This window comes from Neoarius graeffei, chromosome 6 (genome assembly GCF_027579695.1).
Source record: "Neoarius graeffei isolate fNeoGra1 chromosome 6, fNeoGra1.pri, whole genome shotgun sequence".
NCBI classification, from domain to species: domain Eukaryota; kingdom Metazoa; phylum Chordata; class Actinopteri; order Siluriformes; family Ariidae; genus Neoarius; species Neoarius graeffei.
In genome coordinates this window covers 89,972,093-89,980,484 of record NC_083574.1, presented here as the reverse complement: position 1 = coordinate 89,980,484, position 8,392 = coordinate 89,972,093, and the positions used below count along the sequence as shown (strand labels likewise).

Sequence of the window (8,392 nt, the reverse complement as noted above, 5' to 3'; positions counted from 1 at the left end):
GAGGTAAATTTTACCCAATTTAAGTATTTCATAGCTTTTTATTTCAGTTATTTTATACTCAATATATGGAATTAAATCTACCCCAAACAAGTCAATGCAAATTGTTACCTCAGATTTATTGGGAAAATGCTATACGGTAGGTTACTTTTTTCAGTGCAGGAACAGGTGAAACTATGGATCTTGGTAGTCTGGTGGTTACTGCACATGTCTTGTACCGGTAACTCCTGAAACATGGTTCGATTCTTGCCTTGGGTTTTTCACGCTCACTCCTCTCTCCCTGTTTTCTGCCAACCTCTATACAGCTACTGTTAAACAAAGGCAAACTTGCTCAAAAATAAATATTTTTAAAAAAGTGACTCTTGCAATGAAGCACTGTGCACTTTTTAGTGTTACATGTAGGTCCTGCTTTCAAATAGGCTAGACAATATTAAATAGTGGCAATGTTGGGATGACTGAAAACGGACTTTTTTTTTTTTGCTTATAAGACTTTACTAACTACTGAAATCTATTACAAGTTGAATGTAGCCACTGATTACTGTTTCATGAAGTAGGCCTTATAGGGCACACTAAACAACATGCTTGTTCATTTGCATTTCAATTAAGAACTAAAAAAACATAAAATGAAAAAATGACTTCTCATCGTTTGTTTTTCAAAGGTGAACAAAAAACGAATAACAACTTATTTTTTGAACATTTCATTTCATGCTGAGGTCAAAAATTAAATGTGTTAAAAAACGATCTACACTAGTTTTGATTTTATCTGTCTGTTTTCTGTGGACCGGAAGTTATTTCTTTGTTTACTCCAAGCGCATGGACACGCATCCAAGCTAGCCAAGCGCGCGTATTCACCATGGCTGCATTGGAGAACCATGCAGACCTTATTAAAGAGTTGTTTGAATCAGGCAAGACTCATGCCGAAATTTCAAACGCGCTGCAACAAATGGGAGCTGAAAGATGCTCAGAAATGAGTGTCCGACGTTTTTGCAGCACTCACAACCTGAAGCGTAAAAGGCACGTTACGGACACGGAGTTGGAGAGGGCTGTAATCGGGTCAATATGGGAGGTAAGCTATTTTATACGTTTAAAATGCTACATGCCATCTGCCTGTCTTTCAAAAGTAATAAAGTAAATATTTTTATTATCAGACGGGCCCATCGTATGGTCGAAAATTTATGACCGGGTACCTGGCTACACAGGGAGTGCGCGCAGCAGAGTGTCGAGTTGGTGACACATTGAGGGAAGTTCATCGGCTATACCATGAATTACGATGACAGGTAAGTAGGCCAGATTTTTTTTAAATCGTCACCCCTTCTAGTATTTTATGTTTGTAAGCTGTCTAGCATGTTAACAAAAGCTCATATTTTTGTAGGGTGCTTGAAATATAAATCCAGTACCATACCATGCCGCATACATGGGCCATAAATTACATATGGACCAGAACGAGAAATTGGTCATGTTTGGTGTGACGCATGTTTTGGCCATTGATGGATTCAGCAATAAAGTTGTCGCTCATTGCAGCATGCCCATCAAAAACAACCTTGTGATCTATGAGGAAGTTTACAGGTGAGTATAGAACCCCCCCACCACCACCACTACCACCACTCAGGGTATTACCAGTAGGCCCACATTTTACATTAACCCTGTATGTGTTAACTGTATTTACATCCAGATCTACAGTGGTCAATCATGGAATGTGGGATCAAGTCCAGGTTGATCATGGCAGGGAATTCTACCTGAGCCTTTACATGCAGGAGAAGCTGTCGGGACACCGATACAATCGTAACAGGCCACCATACCTCCAGACCACATCTACACTGGTGGGTTTTTCACAGATTAACTGGGCTTCCACTAAGCAAACAAACAAAAGGATATGCAATACACAGCACCAGGGTGGGGAAAATAAAACAAGTGAAAGATGGGGCAAAGATTAGGCATAGTACTCCATAATAGGCAACTGGAGATCTTTTTGGAGCTTGAAGTTATTTTACCTTTCATCTAAAAAAGGCTTCTTCAATTCTGGCCTGAAGATGGGAAGACCAAATTTGTCTCTGTACTGGGGGTCTATTAACTGTGGACCACACCCCTCATGTGACAGTGGGTGAAATGAATCACCTATTAACATAATTGGCATAGTCAATATGTGAGATTAGGGTTGAAATTGTCATAATCACATAATACTAAGGTGACAAAGGGCAGCCCTGACGGAGTCCAACATGCACTGGGAACAGGTCTGACTTACTGCCGGCAATGCGAACCAGACTCCTGCTCCGTTCGTACAGGGACCGGACAGCCCTTAGCAAAGAGCCCCGAACCCCATACTCCCGAAGCACCCCCCACAGAATACCACGGGGGACACGGTCGAATGCCTTCTCCAGATCCACAAAGCACATGTGGACTGGTTGGGCAAACTCCCATGAACCCTCGAGCACCCTATGAAGGGTATAGAGCTGGTCCAGTGTTCCGCGACCAGGACGAAAACCGCATTGTTCCTCCTGGATCCGAGGTTCGACTATCGGTCGAATTCTCCTCTCCAGTACCCTGGAGTAAACTTTCCCTGGGAGGCTGAGAAGTGTGATTCCCCTATAATTGGAGCACACTCTCCGGTCCCCTTTCTTAAAAAGAGGGACCACCACCCCAGTCTGCCACTCCAGAGGCACTGTCCCCGACCGCCACGCGATGTTGCAGAGGCGTGTCAACCAAGACAGCCCCACAACATCCAGAGACTTGAGATACTCAGGGCGGATCTCATCCACCCCCGGTGCCTTGCCACCGAGGAGCTTGCAAACCACCTCAGTGACTTCGGCTTGGGTAATGGACGAGTCCACCTCTGAGTCATCAGCCTCAGTCTCCTCAGTGGAAGACATGACGGTGGGATTGAGGAGATCCTCAAAGTATTCCTTCCACCGCCCGACAATGTCCCCAGTCGAGGTCAACAGCTCCCCACCCGCACTGTAAACAGTGTTGGCAGAGTACTGCTTCCCCCTCCTGAGGCGCCGGACGGTTTGCCAGAATTTCTTCGAGGCCGACCGATAGTCCTTCTCCATGGCCTCCCCGAACTCCTCCCAGTTCCGAGTTTTTGCCTCCGCAACTGCCCGAGCTGCAGCACGCCTGGCCTGCCGATACCCGTCGGCTGCCTCAGGAGTCCCGGAGGTCAACATGGCCCGATAGGACTCCTTCTTCAGCTTGACGGCATCCCTTACTTCCGGTGTCCACCACCGGGTTCGGGGATTGCCGCCACGACAGGCACCGGAGACCTTGCGGCCACAGCTCCGAACAGCTGCGTCCACAATGGAGGTAGAGAACATGGTCCACTCAGACTCAATGTCCCCCGCCTCCCTCGGAAGCTGGGAAAAGCTCTCCCGGAGGTGGGAGTTAAAGACCTCCCCAACAGAGTGCTCGGCCAGACGTTCCCAGCAGACCCTCACCATACGTTTGGGCCTGCCAGGTCTGTCCAGCTTCCTCCTCCGCCAGCGGATCCAACTCACCACCAGGTGGTGATCAGTTGACAACTCAGCCCCTCTCTTCACCCGAGTGTCCAAGACATAGGGTCGGAGATCAGATGACACGACTACAAAGTCGATCATCGACCTCCGACCTAAGGTGTCCTGGTGCCACGTGCACTTATGGACACCCCTATGCTCGAACATGGTGTTCGTTATGGACAAACTGTGACTAGCACAGAAGTCCAATAACAAAACACCACTCGGGTTCAGATCGGGGAGGCCGTTCCTCCCAACCACGCCCCTCCAGGTGTCACTGTCATCGCCCACGTGAGCATTGAAGTCCCCCAGTAGCACAATGGAGTCCCCAGTCTGAGCACCCCTCAGTACCTCTCCCAGGGACTCCAAGAAGGCCGGATACTCTATACTGCTATTTGGCCCGTAGGCACAAACAACAGCAAGAGCGCTCTCCCCAATCCGAAGGCGCAGAGAGGCGACCCTCTCGTTCACTGGGGTAAACTCCAACACATGGCGGCTGAGCTGGGGAGCTATAAGGAAGCCCACACCAGCCCGCCGCCGCTCACCATGGGCGACTCCAGAGAAGTGGAAAGTCCAGCCCCTCTCGAGGAGCTGGGTTCCAGAGCCCAAGCTGTGCGTGGAGGTGAGCCCGACTATCTCTAGCCGGTACCTCTCAACCTCCCGCACAAGCTCAGGCTCCTTCCCCCCCAGCGAAGTGACATTCCATGTCCCAACAGCCAGCCGCTGTGTCCGGGGGTCAGGTCGTCGAGGCCCCTGCCTTCGACTGCCACCCAATCCACACTGCACCAAACCCCTACTGCTACCTCTGTGGGTGGTGAACCCACAGGAGGTCGGGCCCACGTCGCCTCTTCGGGCTGAGCCCGGCCGGGCCCCATGGGCAAAGGCCCGACCACCAAGCGCTCGCATACGAGCCCCAACCCCGGGCCTGGCTCCAGGGTGGGGCCCCGGCTGCGTCCTACCGGGCGACGTCACGGTCCTGGATTTTTTCTCCATAGGGGTTTTTTGGTTCTGTTCATAATTTTTATGGACAGAATTTCTAGGCGCAGCCAGGGGCCGGAAGGAATCCTGTTTGGGAACCACAGGATTTCATCTCTGCTTTTTGCGGATGATGTTGTCCTGTTGGCTTCTTCAAACCAGGACCTTCAGCATGCACTGGGGTGGTTTGCAGTCGAGTGTGAAGCGGCTGGGATGAGAATCAGCACCTCCAAGTCCGAGGCCATGGTTCTCGACCGGAAAAGGGTGGCTTGCCCTCTCCAGGTTGGTGGAGAAGTCCTGCCTCAAGTGGAGGAGTTTAAGTATCTCGGGATCTTGTTCACGAGTGAGGGAAGGATGGAGCGTGAGATCGACAGGCGGATCGGTGCAGCCTCCGCAGTGATGCGGTCGCTTTACCGGTCCGTCGTGGTGAAGAAGGAGCTGAGCCAAAAGGCGAAGCTCTCAATTTACCGGTCGATCTACGTTCCGACTCTCACCTATGGTCATGAGCTTTGGGTAATGACAGAAAGAACAAGATCGCGGATACAAGCGGCTGAAATGAGTTTCCTTCGCAGGGTGGCTGGGCGCTCCCTTAGAGATAGGGTGAGAAGCACAGTCACTCGGGAGGAGCTCGGAGTAGAGCCGCTGCTCCTCCACATCGAGAGGAACCAGCTGAGGTGGCTCGGGCATCTTTTTCGGATGCCTCCTGGACGCCTCCCTGGGGAGGTGTTCCAGGCATGTCCCCCCGGGAGGAGGCCCCGGGGAAGACCCAGGACACGCTGGAGGGACTATGTCTCTCGGCTGGCCTGGGAACGCCTCGGTGTTCTTCCCGAGGAGCTGGCCGAGGTGTCTGGGGAAAGGGAAGTTTGGGCTTCCATGCTTAGACTGCTGCCTCCGCGACCCGGTCCTGGATAAGCGGAAGAAGACGAGACGAGACGAGACGAGACATAATACTAAGGGTGTTAGCTGCTTTGATGAGCATCTAAACTTTCTGGGGTGGGATCTCAAGGCAGAATACCTTAGACCTGTATAAGTGCAAGTCGAGCTCTCTAAAAATTACACACTGATAGAGATATTTGTAGATTTAATGAGTAACTAACTAGAAACTTGTTTTTGTGGTCAACAGAATCATAGAGTGGAAAGGTTGTGGTCAGAAGTGAACGTTCGGGTGAATTTCCCATTAAAAGGTGCTCTTACACACCTCATGGACCAAGAGCTAATGAGGACAACTTAACAAAGTTCTGCACCTCCAGCCTTACTTGTCAATTGGCTGAAGTCGGGTTAGGCAGAATGGTTCAAGCATGGAATGCACATCGAATCCCAGGTATACTAAAGTGCATTGTTTACAAATGGAGAAGTATTAGTTCAGCCAGTGAAGAGCAGCATTTCCAGTATCCCTGCTGATCTCATTGACCGAAATATTAATAGACTGCCTTACATAAATAAAAAAAAAACAGCGTGCTACCTCCTTTTAATCATTTGCCCCATTAATTGTAGGTCATGGGATACCCAATGAACTAGCAGCAGATGGATGTCCAGTGAAAATCTCTGAGAGGCTACTTCCTAGTGCCCCTGTTGCAGCAGCCATGTATGAAGAAGAGTTGGGATCATCACTTACGTGGACATCTGTCTTTGGAATGGACCCCTTTTCATCCGTGGCAGACAGATGTAGTGCAGAGGATGTGTTTGCAGACCGGTACCCAGACATCTCAGTACTATTCAATAATGTAGTGAACAACAACCACACTAGATTTTGTGATGCATTGCTCTACCTTGTTAATGTTACGCAAAGGCACATCTGAGTAAGGAAAAATTACTACATTCTGTGCTGTGTCTGGCTCTTCTCTCTGCATGAATAGAATATGTACAGTGGGGCAAAAAAGTATTTAGTCAGCCACAAATTGTGCAAGTTCTCCCACTTAAAAAGATGAGAGAGGCCTGTAATTTTCATCATAGGTACACTTCAACTATGAGAGACAGAATGGGGGGAAAGAATCCAGGAAATCACATTGTAGGATTTTTAATGAATTAATTGGTAAATTCCTCGGTAAAATAAGTATTTGGTCACCTACAAACAAGCAAGATTTCTGGCTCTCACAGACCTGTAACAACTTCTTTGAGAGGCTCCTCTGTCCTCCTCGTTACCTGTATTAATGGCACCTGTTTGAACTCGTTATCAGTATAAAAGACACCTGTCCACAACCTCAAACAGTCACACTCCAAACTCCACTATGGCCAAGACCAAAGAGCTGTCAAAGGACACCAGAAACAGAACTGTAGACCTGCACAAGGCTGGGAAGACTGAATCTGCAATAGGTAAGCAGCTTGGTGTGAAGAAATCAACTGTGGGAGCAATTATTAGAAAATGGAAGACATACAAGACCACTGATAATCTCCCTCGATCTGGGGCTCCACGCAAGATCTCACCCTGTGGGGTCAAAATGATCAGAAGAACGGTGAGCAAAAATCCCAGAACCACACAGGGGGACCTAGTGAATGACCTGCAGAGAGCTGGGACCAAAGTAACAAAGGCTACCATCAGTAACACACTACGCCGCCAGGGACTCAAATCCTGCAGTGCCAGACGTGTCCCCCTGCTTAAGCCAGTACATGTCCAGGCCCGTCTGAAGTTTGCTAGAGAGCATTTGGATGATTCAGAAGAGGATTGGGAGAATGTCATATGGTCAGATGAAACCAAAATAGAACTTTTTGGTAAAAACTCAACTTGTCATGTTTGGAGGAGAAAGAATGCTGAGTTGCATCCAAAGAACACCATACCTACTGTGAAGCATGGGGGTGGAAACATCATGGTTTGGGGCTGTTTTTCTGCAAAGGGACCAGGACGACTGATCCGTGTAAAGGAAAGAATGAATGGGGCCATGTATCATGAGATTTTGAGTGAAAACCTCCGTCCATCAGCAAGGGCATTGAAGATGAAACGTGGCTGGGTCTTTCAGCATGACAATGATCCCAAACACACCACCCGGGCAACGAAGGAGTGGCTTCGTAAGAAGCATTTCAAGGTCCTGGAGTGGCCTAGCCAGTCTCCAGATCTCAACCCCATAGAAAATCTTTGGAGGGAGTTGAAAGTCCATGTTGCCCAGCGACAGCCCCAAAACATCACTGCTCTAGAGGAGATCTGCATGGAGGAATGGGCCAAAATACCAGCAACAGTGTGTGAAAACCTTGTGAAGACTTACAGAAAACGTTTGACCTCTGTCATTGCCAACAAAGGGTATATAACAAAGTATTGAGATGAACTTTTGTTATTGACCAAATACTTATTTTCCACCAAAATTTGCAAATAAATTCTTTAAAAATCAGACAGTGTGATTTTCTGGATTTTTTTTTTTCTCATTCTGTCTCTCATAGTTGAAGTGTACCTATGATGAAAATTACAGGCCTCTCTCATCTTTTTAAGTGGGAGAACTTGCACAATTGGTGGCTGACTAAATACTTTTTTGCCCCACTGTATGTATACTTATTAAAGTAAATAGTTTTGCCTTAAACTGATTTGTAATGTGCATTTTGAAATACAATCTCTAATATGAAATCTTTCACACCATTCAAACTTTTGCCATGATTTAATAAAAAAGTGAAATTATAGAACACAGAATTATTACAACAACAACACTTGAGTAACACTGGAGTAAAGCAAAAAAAAAAAAAATATATATATATATATATATGTATATATTAGAACAACAACAACAACACTTGAGTAACACTTGAGTAACACTGGAGTAAAGCAAAATAAAAAAAAAAAACTTATGAAGCTGGCAAAAAAAGGCCCTGTATTAAAAAAAAAGTTATTCACCCTTATACAGTTTACATGGCCAGAAGGAGTAAAACAAACAGGAGTCAAACAAACCCATTCTACTAAAACCCATTCTACTAAAAACTACATATACTGGTAACTGGTGGGCACAAAGAATTTACTT

General features: G+C 47.3%; 1 pseudogene; it reads left to right on the top strand.

Moving 5' to 3' along the window:
* The first annotated feature begins 850 nt into the window (after positions 1 to 850).
* LOC132888361 (uncharacterized) lies at positions 851 to 6,253 on the top strand (annotated as a pseudogene).
* Positions 6,254 to 8,392: the final 2,139 nt, after the last annotated feature.